Here is a 21,557-nt window from a genome sequence, read left to right as displayed (position 1 = left end):
CACACACACACACACACACACACATATATACTCAGGTATACAGGTAGAGAATTGAATTAGCAGTGAGATATCTACTGGAACAGTAGTATGATCCCACCATTTTTCCAGCGACTTACGTGTTCCTCAAGACGAAAGCAATTTATCTCAATTGATGTCAGACGCATCAGAGCATTGGTGATGTAAAGATAGAAGCTTGGTTTTGGATGCATTAAAAATAATCAGCCACCTCTTTCCCCAGTGTACCACATGCTCCAGATCAGAAAAGAGAGAACCAGACAGAACTTGGTCGCTTATAGCATTTGAAGTGTTGCCAGAGATATTAGTGTTATCAGCATAAATGTCAATAAATAATGTGAGTTGGGAGATTATTGATGTAGAGGAAGAAGAGAGCTGGGCCCTGGATGGACCTCTGAAGGACTGCGATTAGAGATTATTAAAAAAAGTAAAATTATATATATATATAGAAAAATGGCCATATATGGATCAATTTATGTTTCAATATAGACCGGAGTTCAATAATGGCTAAGGTAGATATTAATTATGTATTGAACCCCTTTATATATATATATATATATATATATATATATATATATATATATATATATATATATATATATATATATATATATATAAAGGAATAAACCGTATTATGTGTTCATCAATGTTCGTCTTTATTTGGAGACTTTTCATCACACACATACACACACATAATATATTATATATATAATATATTATATATGTAATATATTATATATAACATATTATATATATAATATATTATATATAATATATTATATATATATATTATATTATATATATATTATATTATATATATAATATATTATATATATAATATATGATATATATAATATATTATATATAATATATTGTATATAATATATTATATATAATATATTATATATAATATATTATATATAATATATTATATATATTATATATATAATATATTATATATAATAATTATATATAATAATTATATATAATAATTATATATAATATATTATATATAAAATATATTATATATATAATATATTATATATAATATATTATATATATAATATATTATATATATAATATATTATATATATATAATATATTACATATATAATATATTACATATATAATATATTATATATTTAATATATTATATATATAATATATTATATATAGTATATTATATATAATATATTATATATAATATGTTATATATAATATATTATATATAATATGTTATATATAATATAATATAATTATATATATAATATATTATATATATAATATATTATATATAATATATTATATATATAATATATTATATATATAATATATATTATATATATAATATATTATATATATAATATATATTATATATATAATATATTATACAGATAATATATTATAGATAATATATTATATAGATAATATATTATATTTATAATATATTATATATATGATATATTATATATATAATAGATTATATACATAATATATTATATATATAATATATTATATATATAATATATTATATATTTAATATATTATATATATGTAATATATTATATATAACATATTATATATATAATATATTATATATAATATATTATATATAATATGTTATATATGATATATTATATACATAATATATTATATATATAATATATTTTATATATATAATATATTATATATATTATATATAATATATATAATATTATATATATAATATGACATGTATATAATATATTATATATAATATATTATATATATAGTATATTATATATCTAATATATTATATATATAATATATTATATATATAATATATTATATATATAGTATATTATATATATAGTATATTATATATATAGTATATTATATATATAATATATTATATATATAATATATTATATATAATATATTATATATAATATATTATATATATAGTATATTATATATATAATATATTATATATATAGTTTATTATATATATTATATATATAGTATATTATATATATTACATATATTATATATAGTATATAATATATATATTATATATATAGTATATTATATATATAATATATTATATATATAATATATTATATAGTATATTATATATATTATATATATCATATTGTATATATTATATATATTATATATATTATATATATATATATATTATATAATAATATAAAATGGGTTAATAAATTCCAACGAAAATATATTATATATATAATATATTATATATATAATATATTATATATATAATATATTATATATATAATATATTATATATATAATATATTATATATATAATATAATATATATATAATATATTATATGTGTAATATAATATATATATAACATTTTATATATAATATATTATATATATAATATATTGTATATATAATATATTTTATATATATAATATATTATATATATTATATATAATATATATCTAATATTATATATATAATATTACATATATATAATATATTATATATTATATATAATATATTATATATAATATATTATATATAATATATTATATATATAATATATTATATATATAATATATTATATATATAATATATTATATATATAATATATTATATATATATCATATATTCTATATATAGTATATTATATATATAGTATATATATAGTATATTATATATATTATATATATAGTATATTATATATAATATATTATATATATAGTATATTATATATATAATATATAGTATATTTTATATATAATATATTATATATATAGTATATTATATAGTATATTATATACATCATATATATAGTATATTATATATATAATATATTATATATATAGTATATTATATAGTATATTATATATATTATGTATATATTATATTATATATATTATATTTTATATATTATATATATTATATATATATTATATATATTATATATATATTAGATATATTGTATGTATGTATTATATATAATAATATAAAATGGGTTAATAAAGTAATATATATATTAATATAAAATGGGTTAATAAATTCCAACGAAAATATATTATATATATAATATATATAGATAATGTATACATACATATATATATATATATATATATATATATATATATATATATATATATATATATATATATATATATATATATATACTACCTGTACTCGGCCACGCGTTGTTGTTGCTCAGTTTGGTAAAATGGAACACATTCCTCAAGAAAAATTGCATTTAGTTCGTTTATTTACTCTTATTATTTTTTGCAATTTTTTTTCATCAATAAATGTGTTTGTTCCCCCCCTCCAAAAAAAAAATTAATTTTTTACCATAAATTGTTAGGTGAAACTTTTTTTTTTTTTTTTAGGAAAAGGTTCACTTTGTTTGTTAAAGAAATTTCGCAGTAAATGTTTCTTTTTGAAAACGGAATTTTTATCATAAAAAGAACAGATGCATGCTTTATATGAACATTGTAAATAGTTAGGTGAAAGTAGAGTAAACTTTGATTTTTTTTAAAGAGACTGTACTAATTATTTTTTTAACAGATGTTAAGAAAAACAGAAAACATACTTCCATCATTAATTATGGAAAACATAAATAAAGTGGAAAACTTTATGTTATTAATGTTTGCCAAAAAATAAATACAATAAACTTCGCTGAAGTTTTAGTATATGCTGCATCTTAAAAAGTTGGTTCATGCTGACAATTAAATAAAATAAACGTCTAAAAATTAGTAAAAATAAGTAAAATCATGAATGACGGCTCTTAGGGGGAGGCAAGTAAGTTGGAACAACACAATCATTTGTGTAAAATAATTAATATTCGAGAAATTGTAAACAATAACAAAAATACCTGATACCAAATGCAGTAAAATTTAAGTATTTTTTATACGTGCTGAAACTGTGTTTAAGTTATTTTTATTTCATTTCTTTTATTAAAAGTTGTCTTTCCAACAATTAACTGGTTGCATGTCGTTTAACCACTGGGGACTTCACTCTTGGAAAATTGTATAAAAAATCTATGACTATCACTAACTCTAAATTTGGGAGTGCAACTCTAACTTAGGGTTAGTGATAGATAAGTCATTTGGTAGGTGTGTCAGAAATTTCCTGAAAAATTTGAATAATCCCACCCCGTCTTTCCAAGCTTATAACTCCTCGAAAAATGTAATTCAAGCCCTAATTCTTTTTTCAATTAAATGAGCAAGGACTAAGGTTTCATAAAAAAAACAAAAACAAACAACGTGGTTTAGAAAAAAAAGGTTTTAAACTTCAGACTTTACATGTAAATTTCTAGAAAACACTACTTTTTTTGTTTTACATTTGAATATATTATTTATTGATCTTTTATCTTCAATTTGTTATACATAACACTTTGGTGAGTAAATTAATTATTTACTTCTTAATAGACATTTGAAAATCGGGGTGGGGGGGGTTTGAATTAAAAAAAAAAACGCTTGTGTAAAATATTATATTCGGTTTATTGGAAAGAGCATAAAATTTCACATTGACCCTGAAAATATCGTAAAAATAGAATCCATAGAAAAATTTTGATAGATTTTTAAATTTTAAAAATTGAAAATACTGAGCTCGTAAAATTCAATTAATTTCATTACTGTTTTTTTTAAATCCCAAAATAATATTTCTCTTACTTTTTATACAACTTTAATAGTTTATTTTGGAATATTCCATAAAGAAAATAAACAACCCACTTTTAAGAGAAATTACGAGGTTTTTATATTTTATTCTCAGTTTCGTGTTAGGAGTGTCGAAAATTCCTACAAAATTCTGATACACCTAGTCATTTGTTTACAAGTTTTGAGAAGTTAAGCCCTCTTACTCCTTAAGCGATAAGCGGACATTTGTTTATTTTTTTTATTCAGTTTGTAAAATCCACTTTTAACAACATATTTGGAAATGAGAAAAATAAAAAAAAACAAAGAACTTTGTTTTAGCATGTTAAAAGTATTTAGGTTGGTAGATAATTAAATTCTACTGTGTTTGGTACAAGTTTTATTTTTTGCTGTTTCCCGCTTTTTACAATTTTCGACTAAATACTTCTAAATTAAGGGGGGTTTGCTTAGATCGTATTTTAACCTAAACTACGGATGTTGGATTGTCCCCCCCCACTAAAATGTACTTGGAAAAATCGATTTTATAGCGAGATTTAAGAATCGTTAGCCGAAAAAAAGGTGAAAAACAACAAATAATCAATATATAATTGTTATCAAAGGCAATAAATGCTACATTTTCTACTTACACGAATGAGTTTATATTATGTTTCAAAGTATTTTCAAGCGCTTTTCTTTATATTTTAATCTAAAATTGCGGGTGTGTGGGTGCAAAATATCTCGAGATTTTCTAGAATTCACAGCTACATTGAAAACGAAATCTCCAGATCTAGCGGAAAACCCGTCAAATTGGAAACACTGGTAACGTGACGGCAAGCGGTTATAAATGATTGTGCATAAATGAAAAAAAAATGGCCTATCGGTACAAAGAAAACCACCTATTTATTATAGTAAAATTAAGTATAATGTCAGAATTAAAAAGAGATATATAAAAACACGCATGGGTACAGTAAACATATTATATCAAAATGTGAAAGCAATCAGTCATTTAGTAATTTACACTATTAATTACGAACGAACGAGGAGTTTCATTTATATATATAGATATATAATATAATATATATAGATATATATAATATATAACAATATAATATATATATATATATAACATAATATAATATATATATATAATATAATATAATATATATATAATATAATATATAATATAATACATATATATAATATATATAATAAAATATATATATAATATATATAATATATATATGATATATATACTATATGTTTATATATAATATATATACATATATATAATATATGTATATATATAATATATGTATATATATAATATACATACATATATATAATACTAGCATTTCAGCCCGGCGTTGCCCGGGTGTTTGGAGGTGTATGCTGAGCAAAAAAAAAGAGTAATTTTTTTTTTTAATTTGACCCCTATTATGACCCCTTAACATTTATAGTTTCGGGCTCAAATCACTTTATTAAATTAGATCCAGGTTCAAGGAACCTATATCTAAAATTTCAAGTGTCTAGACCCAAAATTGTCGGAGGAGTTTGGTAGAGTTCTTAAAGGTCAAATCGTTGAAATTTGACCCCTTAACAGCCAAATTTCTGGCTGACACCCATCACATCGATTTTCCCAAATCTCAGTACCCGCTATTTCAAATTTTGAGTATATAGACTAAAAATTTACAGAGTTATTGCGTAGGGAAATGTACACAGACACACAGACAGACAGACACGTTCACTTTTATAGATATACTAGCATTTCAGCCCGGCTTTGCCCGGGTGTTTTGAGGTGTACGCTTAGCAAAACAAAAAAAAGTCAATTTTTTTAAAAATTTGACCCCTATTATGACCCCTTAACATTTATAGTTTCGGGCTCAAATCACTTTATTAAGTTAGATCCAGGTTCAAGGAACCTATATCTAAAATTTCAAGTGTCTAGACCCAAAATTATCGGAGGAGTTTGGTAGAGTTCTTAAAGGTCAAATCGTTGAAATTTGACCCCTTAACAGCCAAATTTCTGGCTGACACCCGTCACATCGATTTTCCCAAATCTCAGTACCCGTTATTTCAAATTTCGAGTCTATAGACTAAAAATTTACAGAGTTATTGCATAGGGAAATGTACACAGACAGACAGACAGACAGACACGTTCATTTTTATAGATATATAGATAGATAGATAGACAGATAGATGAAACAAAAATATATACGTATACATAAATATATATGGAAACGATTTTATGTTCATTGTAAGCTTTTTACGCAAATATTTCGCAAGTATAAATCATGTAGAATATCTGCATGAATATAATTACCCGTAATAGTTAACTAAAGGTGATCACCCTATAAGAAAACTGAAAAAACTAATCGGGAATTAATTAAAAAGGAATGTTTAAAAGAATATGCAAATTAGTTAGATCTTTTGCTAATGAATGCAATTCGATAACTCATATATAAGAAAATTGTATTTTCTTTTTAAATAAATAGAAAAATAAAGTTTTTAATATGAATATCACTACACACCAAAGGAATACGGAATTATAGGTATATGGATATATACATATAAAATATAAATATATATATAATATATATACATATATAACATATATATATAATATATATAATATATCTATATATATATCTAATATATATAATATATATATAATTTGAAATAATACATATAATATAATATATATAATTTAATATAATATATATATAATATAATATATATAATACGATATATATGGTATGATATATATAATATAATATATATAATATAATACATATATAATATAATATATATATACTATATACAATATATATCATATACGCATATAATATAATATATATATACTATATATCATATACACATATAATAAAATATATATAATATACATATATAATATAAATAATATCTCTATATAAATAAAATGAACTCATTTTTTCCCGTCGGATTTTGACCTTAATAGGATTAAAAATCAAGATATTTCATGCAAATATAATATGCACAAACGGCAGAACAATATCTGGGGTGTGTCATAGGCTTATTATTTCTCAAATTCCTCAATAATCTTAGATTTCTATACTTTTTTTGCTGAGAAGTCACGGCCAAAATCGGTTAAGATCAATGGAAGTGGTAAAATATTTTCTCTCTAATAAATTCCTCCTCCCCCTTCCACTACTTAACACCGTTTGGGGATCGTTGACAAGGAACAGTTGAGAAGAGAACACCGGTTTGGCTTCGTAGTTCTTTCATGTGAAGTTATTTAAAATCACTAAACTAGGCTGCAGTGCTCTGTGGCGTAGTGGTTAGCATGCTGGACAATTCACATTATATTTTCACGTTCGCGCCGACCTACCGTAGTCGTTTTTTTTTTCCTAAACAACTGGAATGGACTTTTCTTGGTTGCCGAACTGTTAACGTTGCAGATGTATTTTTTTTTCACACATTATTTTCCTACTTTTACTCATGACTCCGGGTTTGATCCTTCCTACTTACCTACCATAACATTTTTTAAAACTCCCCCCCCCGGTCCCGGAAACAAAGACTCGGGCAACGCCGGGTACCCCCGCTAGTATATATATAATATAATATACATAATATATAATATATATATATAATATAATATATATATAATATAATATATATAATATATATATAACATATACATATAATATATATATATATAATATACATATGTAATATAATATATATAATATACATATGTAATATAATATATAATATATATATATATGTAACATAATATATACAATATATATATATATATGAAATAATATATATAATATAACATATATAATATAATATATATAATATATATATATATATTATATATATGTACATAATATATACAATATATATATATACAACATATATAATATATACATAATATACATATAATATATATATACATGATATATATATAATATATATATAATATATATACATAATATATACATGTATAAAATATAAATATATATAAAATATATATATATATATACATAATATATAATATATATATATACATAATATATATAATATATATAATTAATATATATATAATATATATAATATTTATATTATATATAATATACATAATATATATATTATATATATAATATATAAATAATATATATTATATATATAATATATATAATATAGTGTTTATATAATATAGTATATATTTTAGTATACATATAATATATATATAATATAGTGTTTATATAATATAATATATACATTATAGTATATATATAATACATATATAATATAGTATGTATATAATATATATAATATAGTATATATATATTATAGTATATATATAATATAGTATATATGCATTAAAGTATATATATAATACATATATAATATAGTATATATATAATATAGTATATATATAATATAGTATATATGTAATATATATAATATATACATCCATATATTATATATATAATATATGCATATAATATAGATATAATATATATATACAATATACATCTATATATATTATATATAAAATATATACATATAATGTATATATATAATATACATCTATATATATTATATATATAATATATACATATAATATATATATAATATATATATATATACATAATATATACATCTATATATATTATATACATAATATATACATATAATATAATATACCCATCTATATATATTATATATATAATATATACATATAATATATATATACATCTATATATATAATATGTACATATAATATATACATATATATAATATACGAGCATACAATTAATAAAACATAATAAAAATCACTCTGAGAAAGAGTTAAAAAGATATTTAATCTTAAAAAGAAACATGTAATAAGTGGATAGTACTTAATCCGCGGAGTTTCCAAGAAAGACTTTCCTTCTCATCAGAATATAGGAATTAGCAAAATGCAGGATCGGATTTTGTATCCAAAAGTATTCGATGAAACAAGTAAGTCAAAAATCTTACTTGATCACCAAAAAGTGAAGCAGAAGGAATATGGTGAGGAAAAAGGTCATTACACGTGAATGGATAGTCTGGTGGAAGATAAATCATCACGTGACGGTAAAATCCAAATACACAACTTCATGAAAGTGAATTGAATTTCCTTTTGCACAAGTAATATAATATATATATATATATACATATAATATAATTATATATATATATATATTTATATATATATATATATATAATATAATACATATAATACAACATATATATATAATATAACATAAATATATAATATTTTATATATATAATATAATATATATATATAATATAGTATATATAATACAATATATATAATATACATATAATATAATATATATAATATATGTATGATATAATATATAATATATAATATATATAATATTATATATATATGATATAATATATTTATAATATACATGTATAATATATTATGATATAATATATATATATGATATATATGTATAATATTTTATATATATGATATAATATATATATAATATATATATGTATAATATATTATATACATATGATATAATATGTATATAATATATATATAATAAAATATATATAACATAATATATATATAATATAATATTATGTATGATATAACATATATATATATAATATAATATTATGTATGATATAACATATATATGTATATAATATATATAATATGTATATATATGTGTATATATATCATGTATATATAATATGTATATATAATATATATCATATACATATATATATATAATATATATATAATATATATATAATATATATAGTATATATATTTAATATATATAAAATATATAATATATCTATATATATTGTGTATATAATATATATTTAATATATATTATATATATTATATATATATTATATATACATATTATATTTATACATATTATATATATATTATATATAAATATTATATATATATTATATATAAGATAATATATATATATATAATATACGGTCAAACCATTTATAATATATATACATAATATATAAAATATGCACGATATATATAATATGCATATATTATATATATAATATATAATATGCATATGTTATATATATAATATATATATGTATAATATACTAGCAATCGGTGCCCGGCGTTTCCCAGGTGTTTTGAGGTTAATGCTGAGAAAAAAAAACGGTCAATTTTTTAAAACTTTTACCCCTATTATGACCTCTTAACATTTATTGTTTAGGGATCAAGTAAAGTTAATAAGTTAGATCCATGTCCAAGGAATCTATATCTAAAATATCACGTGTTTACTGTTTAGACCCAAAATTGTAGGAGGAGTTTGGTAGAGTTCTCAAAGGTCAAATCGTTGAATATTGACCACTTAATCGCCAAATTTCTGTCGAAAACCTATCACATCGATTTTCCCAAATCTCAGTACCCTGTTTATCAAATTTCGAATCTCTAGGCTTAAAATTGACAGAGTTTTAGCGTAGGGAAATGCACACAGACACACAGACACACACAGACACTTTATATATATATATATATATATATATATATATATATATATATATATATATATATATATAAACATGTGTGTGGCATCCGTCAGTCGAAACGACTATGGATCAGCAATAAAAATAAAAAAATAAGGAAAATTACCAAAAAAAAAACAAACAAGAACAACAAAAGTGTGCCGTATTTTTAAAAGTTTTATTGCGTTGTTTTTATTTGCTTTTTTTATTTCATCGGTGAAGAAAATGGCCAAACAGAAATTTTGAAGGCCAAACTGCTTTAAAAAAAGGCCAAATTCGCGAAATTTGGCCTCGCTATTAAAAAAAAAAAAAGGAAATCCCCCTACTTGAACTTTCTGTTTAATTTCGCTTGTAGCGTTGATTTTTTTCTTTTTTCGCTATAAAAAAATAACTACTTGATGAAATTACGTGATTTTTTCTGTAGGAAAACTTTATCCCATAACGAGTACGTACAATATATTTTTTTAAAAAAATATTTCCATTTTTTAATGTCAATGGAAAACTGCACAAGTACCCAAACCCGAAATGTAAAGACCACGAGTGGACGCGCGTTTTTTTTTTTTTTAGTTTAATTTCATAATGGCGGCCGTGATGTCGGAGGTTCGATTGTTAGATTGTAAGTTAGTTTCGTATTTTTGTAATTTGTAAATCGCAAGTTAGGAAAAAATTAAACCCTTCCAAGATGGACAATAAATAAAGCCATAATATTTTATGGTAAAGTTAAGAGCCTACGAACCATAGTTTTTTAGGAGATGTGATTATTGGATTAACCAATCAGAAATCGTCTGTGGCACACACATCTCTGTCTTTATAGATATAATAGAAATAGATAGATAATAGATAGATAATAGATAATAGATAATAGATAGATAATAGATAATAGATAATAGAAGATAGATAGAAGATAGAAGATATAGATAGATATAGATAGATATAGAAGATAGAAGATATAATATAAATATGTATAATATATATAATATATATATAAATATATATATATATATATATATATATATAATATACGAGCATACAATTAATAAAATATGTTAAAAAAGTTAATTGAATTTCTATTTGCACAAGTAATATAATATATATATATACATATAATATATATAATATTTTATATATATAATATTATATATATAATGTAATATATATATGATAAAATATATATAATATAATATATATAATATTATATATATATAATATAATATATATATATAAATATATATAGAATATTATATATATATAATATTATATAATATTATATATATAATATAATATATATATGGTATAATATGCATATATATGATATAATATATATGATATAATTTATATAATATATATAATATTATAATATATATAATATTATATATATAATATCATATATATAATATATATATAACATTAAATATATGATATATATAACATTAAATATATGATATATATATAACATTAAATATATGATATATATATAACATTATATATATATATCATATATATGTAACATATATATGATATATATATAACATTATATATATATGATATATATGTTACATATATATGATATATATATAACATATATATGATAAATGTATAACATTATATACATATGATATATATATATGATATATATATAATATTGTAAATATATTATATATATAACATTAGGTATTTGATATATATATATATATAAAACATTATATATATGATACATGTATATTACATAATATATATATTATATACATTATATATATATAATATATATATGATATAATATATATATCATTATATATATAACATTATATATATAATATATATATATGTAACATTATTTATATAATATATATAATATTATATATATATATAATATATATATAAAATATTATATATATAATATATATTATTTTAAAATATTATATATATAATATATATATGATATAATATATATATATGATATAATATTATATATATATATAATATAGATTATAATATGTATGATATAATATATAATGTAATATATATGATATAATATATAATATAGTATATATGATTTAATATATAATATAATATATATTAAATAATATATGATATGATATATATATATACATGACATAATATATATATATAATATATATGATATAATATATATATAATATATATTATATATAATATATTATATATATAATATATAGATAATATATATATATTGTATATATAATATATATATATATAATATATAATATATATATAACATTATACATATATAATAATATATATATAATATTGTATATATATAATATTATATATATAAAATATAATATATAAATAATATTATATATATATGAAATATATAATATATATAGTATTATATATATATGAAATATATAATATATATATAATATTATATATATATGATATAATATATATGTATATAATATATATATATATGATTTATATATAATATATATAATATCATATATATATATGATATATACGTATGTAATACATATATATATATTGAATATATATATATATAATGTATATATAATATATATATTTAATATATATATATAATGTTTATATAATATATATATATAATGTATATATAATAAATATATAGTATCTATATATATAATATATATCTATTATATATATAATATTGTAGATATATATATATAACGTATATGCATAATGTTATATATATATAATGCATATGCATAATCTTATATACATATAATGCATATATATATAATTTATATATATAATATTATACACAAATATATTGAATATAATATATTATATATAACATATATATATGTTATATTATATATTATATAATATACCATATATATTATATATATATTTAATATATTATCTATTCAATATATATATATTATATAATATAATATATGTATATATATATATATATATATATATATATATATATATATATATCTTCTCAATTCTTGAATCATTTCTGTCTGATATGGTCATAAGAATAGTGGTTGATGGGCAAAAATCAGAAGCTCTTAGTAAATACTAAGAACTTCTGATTTTTTCCCATCAACCACTATTCTTATGACCATATCAGACAGAAATGATTCAAGAATTGAGAAGATTGTATATATATATGCTAGTGTCCCTCAGGGGTCCATCCTGGGCCCTACTCTCTTCCTGATCTATATTATTGATCTTCCAAATCACATCCTTACATCATTCATAAACGTCTATGCTTATTACACTACTATCTATGGTAACACATCTAAGACCGTAAACGACCAAGTTCTCTCTGATTCTCTCTCCTCTGATCTTGAGCAAGTGCTACAATGAGGAAAGAGGTGGGTTGTTACTTTTAATGCATCTAAACCAAGCTTTTATCTTTACATCATCAACGCTCTGATTCCAATCTGGCATCAATTGAAATGAATGGCTCTTGTCTTGAGGAGGCCTCATGTTTTGACAAGCTTCTGGGCTTTATCTTTATCCTGATCTTAAATGGAACACATATATTAAATCAATTGCCAAGGCTGCTGGAAAAATGGTGGGATACTTCTATCGATCCAGTAGATATCTGACTACTGATTCAATTCTCTATCTATATAAGAGCCAGGTACGTCCAAGGATGGAGTACTGTTGTCACATCTGGGCAGGAGCTTCTAGAAAGGACTTATCCTGCTTTGACAGAGTCCAAAATAGACTTTGTAGCCTGGTGGGGGATGTCCTTTTCTCTTCCCTGCGACCTCTTTCTCACAGAAGAGATGTTGTGAGTTTGTCTCTACATTATCCTTATTTTCATGGCGGGTGCTCAGCTGAGCTCCATTCTATAGTCCCCGCTCACCAAACTTTGCCAAGAAACACCTGTCTAGCAGAAAACACTATCACTAGTTTCCCCCACTCTTTATCTGTGCCTAAACCTAAGCGTAGATTCCATGAGCAAAGCTTCTTTCTTAGAACTGCACGCCCATGTCTTCCGTTTTTCTGCTTTCCAGCTGACTACAATATGGTTGTCTTCAAGTCTAACGTAAACAAGTTTTTGATGAGCTGTTCCATATCAGTTAACAAATTTACCGAATCTCCATTACTAACAGTTACTATATTGTCCAATTTCTACTGTACACTCTTCTTTAACCGTTATCCTCGAGTGGCCTCTTGGCCTTGATAAATGGTGATGCCTATGTAAAAAAAAAAAGATATATATATGACGTGAATAAACTTGGAAAAATAACAACATCCGCCCAAGAACTTAAGGTCGTTACATTGAGATGAATCCACATTTTTTACATGTCTAAGAAACAGTAATATATATACTAGCAAAAGTACCCGTAGTTGACTGGGTTCAAAAACAGCATACAGAAAATGGACTCTGATTTATGAAAGTATGATAGATTATGAAAAGGAAGGGTTGTAAATTTGGGATGAATTTGGGTGTATCAAAACCAAAGCAAAATATGACGAAAGTAAAAATAAAATAGATAAAACGCCATAATTTATTATACCATACCTGTTCACACTGAACCACTTATCACAATATTCTGTGGATCTATATTAAAAAACCTTGTTAAAATTTGACATATTTCCATTCTATGGAGGTCAGGCGCGAACGAACACCCCATAATTTTATTATACCATATTTCTTCAAACTGAAAGATAATTATCAAAGTATACTTACGCAGATAGATATGAAAAGTCTTTATTAAAGTTTGTGCCTATTTCCATTCCATGGAGGCCAGGTGCGAATGCAGACCCCACAATTTATGAGACCATCCCTATTTAAGTTAAAACATACTTATCAAAGTATTCTTATGTACATCTATATCAAAAATACTTGTAAACGTTATTTTTAATTTTTTTTATTTCCATACTTTGTAGACCAGGCGTGAATGCAGACCCCACAATTTTAATGAACCACTGTTCTGCCAGATCAAACATACTCATTCCTGTGTCTCGATACATCTTCTATCATTATATGTAATTAGTTTTTTTAAAATAGTCAACCATATAGGAGCCTATTCGTGACCACACACACAACACACACACACGCACATTCAGCTTTATATATATATATATATATATATATATATATATATATATATATATATATATATATATATATTCTTTTTTTCTTAAAAAATGTGTTTCTTCTTTGTAACTATAAAACACATCAAACTAATTTTTGTCATCGAATTTTTTTAAATTAATGAGATTTGTTGTCGTAACAACTGCATTAAGCCATTCAATTTTTTTTTTTTTAATTTTTTTTTTTACATTTTATTAAAAAATCTTTTGGGTATGATTGCGTTAAATACCAACTTGATATTACATTGAATTTGGATTTCATTTTCTTATTATATTTAATGGTATGCACCTATATTACCGTGCTAAGATAAAAAAAACGTTATTTAGAAAGCAATCTTTAATATGGCGTGGCGGCGAGGGAGTTTTTTTTTTTTTTTTTTTTAGCTATTCTGTACTTTCACCTTAAAATAAGATCAAAGTGTAGTATCTGTTCTTCAGATGTTGCACTTCCATTTCTTGTTCTCTTTCGGTGGAGGATCAGTCCTTCATGACTGAGACAATTTTTTTTTTATTTTTGTACCTTTTCTCCACGTTAAAAAAACGACCCTGGTGTCTAACTCTGTCCCGTGGAGAGGCATAGTAAATAGGTACAATATAATAAAGAGATATAAAATTCGAATTTAACTTGAAAACACGATTTAACAAAAATAACACAATAACATTAGTGCATAAGCACCTATTTACTAAATGCGATGATGATGCGAGAATAAGCTAAAGAATTTTCAAATTTATTCGGAAAATTCATTTTAAAAATTTTGTTTTATAGTTCAATCAAAACAAACTTTGAAACTGAGGTAAATATTTTCCATTAAATTCGTCATTTACTGGGTTCTCTCCCTTGGACCATAAAATACATTTTCAATTTCTTCGTGGTGTAAACACTCGTTCCGTTATATAAAAAAAATGTCAAATTTATACTAAAACTTCTGCACTCCCCATGTTTAATAATGAAAAATATGTTTTGTTCTTTGAACTATTATCGATTAAGCAAATGACTTTTTCTATGTTTACATTTTTGTTATGCAATCGTTATAATTTTTAAAAGCTATATATTTACCGTCTTACAAGCATTTCGAAGAAGGGGTGTTGTTCTTTAGAAATATAAACACCTCGTCCGTATTACTTGCCTTTCTAGCAGGGCAAAGTTAGACACAAGGTCAGTTTTTAACTGGAGAAAATACAGCTCTACAAAAGGAAAACACTCTGAATAAAAACCCGTAGATTGTCATTTTGCATTAGGATTAATTGATAAAAAAATTAACCATTTAACGATACATAAGAATAGAATAACATTATAATAAGAATACTTAATAGGAATATAATATAATAGCGGTGCTAATGCAGTGCATTAGCAATGCACTGACTGATCCGCGCTATTTTTTTTTTTTAAATCGTATTTCCAAGTTTAATTAAAGTTTTATTATGTTTTTTTTTATTCAATTGTAAGGTTAAAGTACAAAACACCCTCCCCTCCCCATGTTAAGAATGGCTTTTTAAATAATAACGTTATTATTTCAGCACGGATCAATAAGTGCATACCATAATAACTAATAAATAATAATATAACAATAAACGGCAATGCATAATTACAAACAATACATATAAAACATTTATAGAATATGGGGTGTGAGTCGAGTCGCCGTGTTCACCAATTCATAATCGGGATCTATCAATTTTTAGGACCAAGGTTGCAGATGCAGGGATCTCTAGAAATCGAAAGTAGTAGAATATCACCGGGACCATTAAAGGTAAATTTAACCAGATTTCTGATTCACAGAAGGCTTCCATCGAATCGCACCAACACCCATATAAAATAAAAAGACGTGAATAAACTTGGAAAAATAACAACATCCGCCCAAGAACTTAAGGTCGTTACATTGAGATGAATCCACATTTTTTACATGTCTAAGAAACAGTAATTCAAATCATTCCAACGTTAAGGTTTTTGCAACGAGTGTTCCACCGACAGTCTTTGCTAATAAGTATCTCGTGGAAAAAAGCATAAAGTTTATGATTGATTTTTATGAACAGGGAGACACACGTGGTTATTTTCTGGAGGGAAAAGAAAATCATAGTATGTAAGCGTCTTGCATGTGTGTATTTTGTTTTAACAGCAGTTTGAAATAGCATTGTTGAAAAGATGGAATAATTTTTGTTCGATATGGTAACTTTCCATGTTGAGAATTAAAGATACATAATGCGCAGAAAGTCATGTTAGATGATTTACTGCCCCACAAAGACAGTCTGGCATATGCGCTGTGGACGGACAGCGGTGATGTTTACTTGTAAAACTGCATCCTAGACTGGTTTGATTTTCGCGGGAAGAACCTTATATACCTGTGGTCTAGAACATTCCAGTCTGTCTGTTGTATTACTGCACATGGAACGTAACATAGTTCCTTTATTGCATGTGTGTGGATGGGCAAATTACGACGTTGTGTCTTTGCACATTCTCCATATGCGTGCATGTTGAAAACGATGATTGCAATGAGAATGTTTCTGCCAAAGATTTGTTCCGGCTGTATGTAGCGAACACTATAAAATAACCAGTTTAAAACACGTCAACAGCTATGATGAGTTTTGGAGCATTTATCTTGTTTTGCTATGAATAATTAAATAAATAATAAAACAAAAAATAAATAAAAATTAAATAAGAAAAATTATTTTCTGGATTAATAATATTTGAAAAATAAATAATGGCAATTTTTTAAAATCTAAATTAAATAAAATAATATATATATATATATATATATATATATATATATATATATATATATATATATATATATATATATATATATATAGTTTTATGACATAGTATAACAGTATTTTTCGGAATAGGAAAGTAATGCTTTTTCATTGTATACAAAAATATGGATGCAAATCAGCAACATTCCATCTTGAAATGTTGCTGGATTTTTATTTGGTTCACTTTTTTGTGATATTTTCTCCCATGGCGAAATATAATTCTTTAGCTTACTAGCATACTAATTTAAAAGATGTTCTTATCTTCTTCTTAGTATTAGCATTGAAACCTGCTGTGCTATGTGTTTTATGGGTCAAGCAAACCAAGGTTGATTACTTCCTATTTACTTGCCTCCCCAAAAGAACAGTTAGACGTGAGGTCAGTTTTTAAAGAGGGGTACTCTTGAGTGGGACATAAATAATAATTGCTGTGGTCTAGAAGGATTTCTCATCCATTGACTGAGGAAAGGTAAGATGAAGTGTGGCATCAGAACAGGTACACTCTCTGGACACTCCCTAACTCATCCTCTTCTGACCACCTCTGAATGGTTTCCTATAAATTTTCGCATTATAATTTTATTTTATTTCCAAATTTTTAGGTCAGTATTCAGTTTGCTACGTAGGTTTAATATAAATTGATCCTTTTGGAGTTGATAGTTCTTGACTATATTTTCACCATTTTCTTTAAAATATTTGTGATCCAAAAATAAAAAAAATCAGAAATCTTCAAATTCTCCTTAAATATTTTTTGTTTGTTTGTAAAACTAACTATACTTTGGAATTGGAGGTCACTATGATGATATATATATATTATATAAGTTAGAAAAATATTTCATCCAAATTACCTTGGATTTATTTTATGTAATGTACATTCTGTGGCACTTGGAAAAAAATCATTGAAAATTTTATATCTATATCATTAATTGCTAGATGAAAGATAATGTTTTTAAATTGCAACAAAATGTACATTACATAAAATAAATCCAAGGTAATTTTTTGATTCAATTTAAATTAAATTTTTATACCTTACTTTGTAAAATTTATAAAAGTGCACTTTGAAGATAAATAAATTTCAAATGAATCTTGTACCTTTATTTTTAAAACCTATAGTAAAAATATTTTGTTTAACAATTTTCATGCCTTGGATGAAATGCTTTTCTAACTTGTATCTTATCTTTTTAAGATTATATTTTAAAAATCTCCTTCTCTCTGTTTCAGTTTGTATTTCTCCTCACACCACAACTCATTTTTTGCAAACCCCTCAGGTCTGAATAATGAGAAAATCTTAATTTTTTTAACAAAAACTTTAAAATAACTTTTAGATTTAATTTTTTAAAACTTCTTTCAGAATAGAAAATCTTTAAAATTTAATAAGGAACATATTTCGTATAGGTTTCATTCAGTACATAACGAGAAAAATAGATGAAAATTTCAAAAGGACTGAATAACTGGTTACGGTCAATAGTAGTCCTCGTCAGCGAAAGTCTTTGCTATTGTTATTATTTAAAACATTTTGTGTCCTGCTCTTTCGTGCGAGGACTAATAGTGATAAAAATATCTATCCTACTTATCAATAGAATAACTTCAGTAAGCACAATACGTGTGTATATATATATATATATATATATATATATATATATATATATATATATATATATATATATACGCAAACGGCTGAACAGATTTTCTTTAAAAAAGTATATCAGTCTGAGAGTTATCTTAGTTAAGTTTTGTCTCAGAATACTCCCGATAATTACTGATAATCGATAATCAAAACTGTTATTTTAATTTAATGACCAATGACACCTATTTTCTCCATATTTTTGATGGCCTTGTTCCTAATTTGTTTTAAATATATTTTTTAAATTTTCTGTAAATAAATAAGCAAATAGCACAAATATTTATGAATCGTAAACTATTTAATCTTACGTTTCATAAATATTTGAAAATAAATAAAAAGAAAAAGAAAAGCTGGGATGATTGTTTGAATTATTTATGGGTTGGAAAAATATTGATAACTGGATTTATTAAGAAGTAAACTAAAACTTTAAATGAAAAAAATTACAATTTAAACAGAAAATTCAGTTTTGTTCGCATCTTAAGTGAAAGACGTTTTTATTTCCATGAAAAAATGTTGAGTTTTTACTATTTGCATTTTTATCTTATAAATGAAAACATGCTTCAACAATTTATCCCTAAACGAAGATCGCATGAGAGAGTAGTATTATGAACATATTCTAAACTGATCACCTGACTTAGAGGATGATATTGTGACGAACACAAAAAAAAAGTAAAAAAGAAAGAGATAATTCCTGAGCTGACTGTCTGATTACAGCAGAACCGATAATACTGACTACCAATTTGCAATAAAAGATAATGCAATAAAACAGGGAGTAATACCCGGAAGGAGGTAATGTATGAAAACAGAACCCTGCAGTATCCAGGAAAACAAATGACCACATATCTAAGGAAATGACAGAAACACGCGAGAATGACCTCCAATCTGTAGTGGAATGGGGACAAAAATGGATGGTCACATTCAATGCTGCCAAGACTAAGCTTGCTT

The sequence above is a fragment of the Euprymna scolopes genome, chromosome 35 (genome assembly GCF_053919585.1).
Source record: "Euprymna scolopes isolate OS-2025 chromosome 35, ASM5391958v1, whole genome shotgun sequence".
Lineage (NCBI taxonomy): Eukaryota > Metazoa > Mollusca > Cephalopoda > Sepiida > Sepiolidae > Euprymna > Euprymna scolopes.
This window is presented reverse-complemented; position numbering follows the sequence as displayed.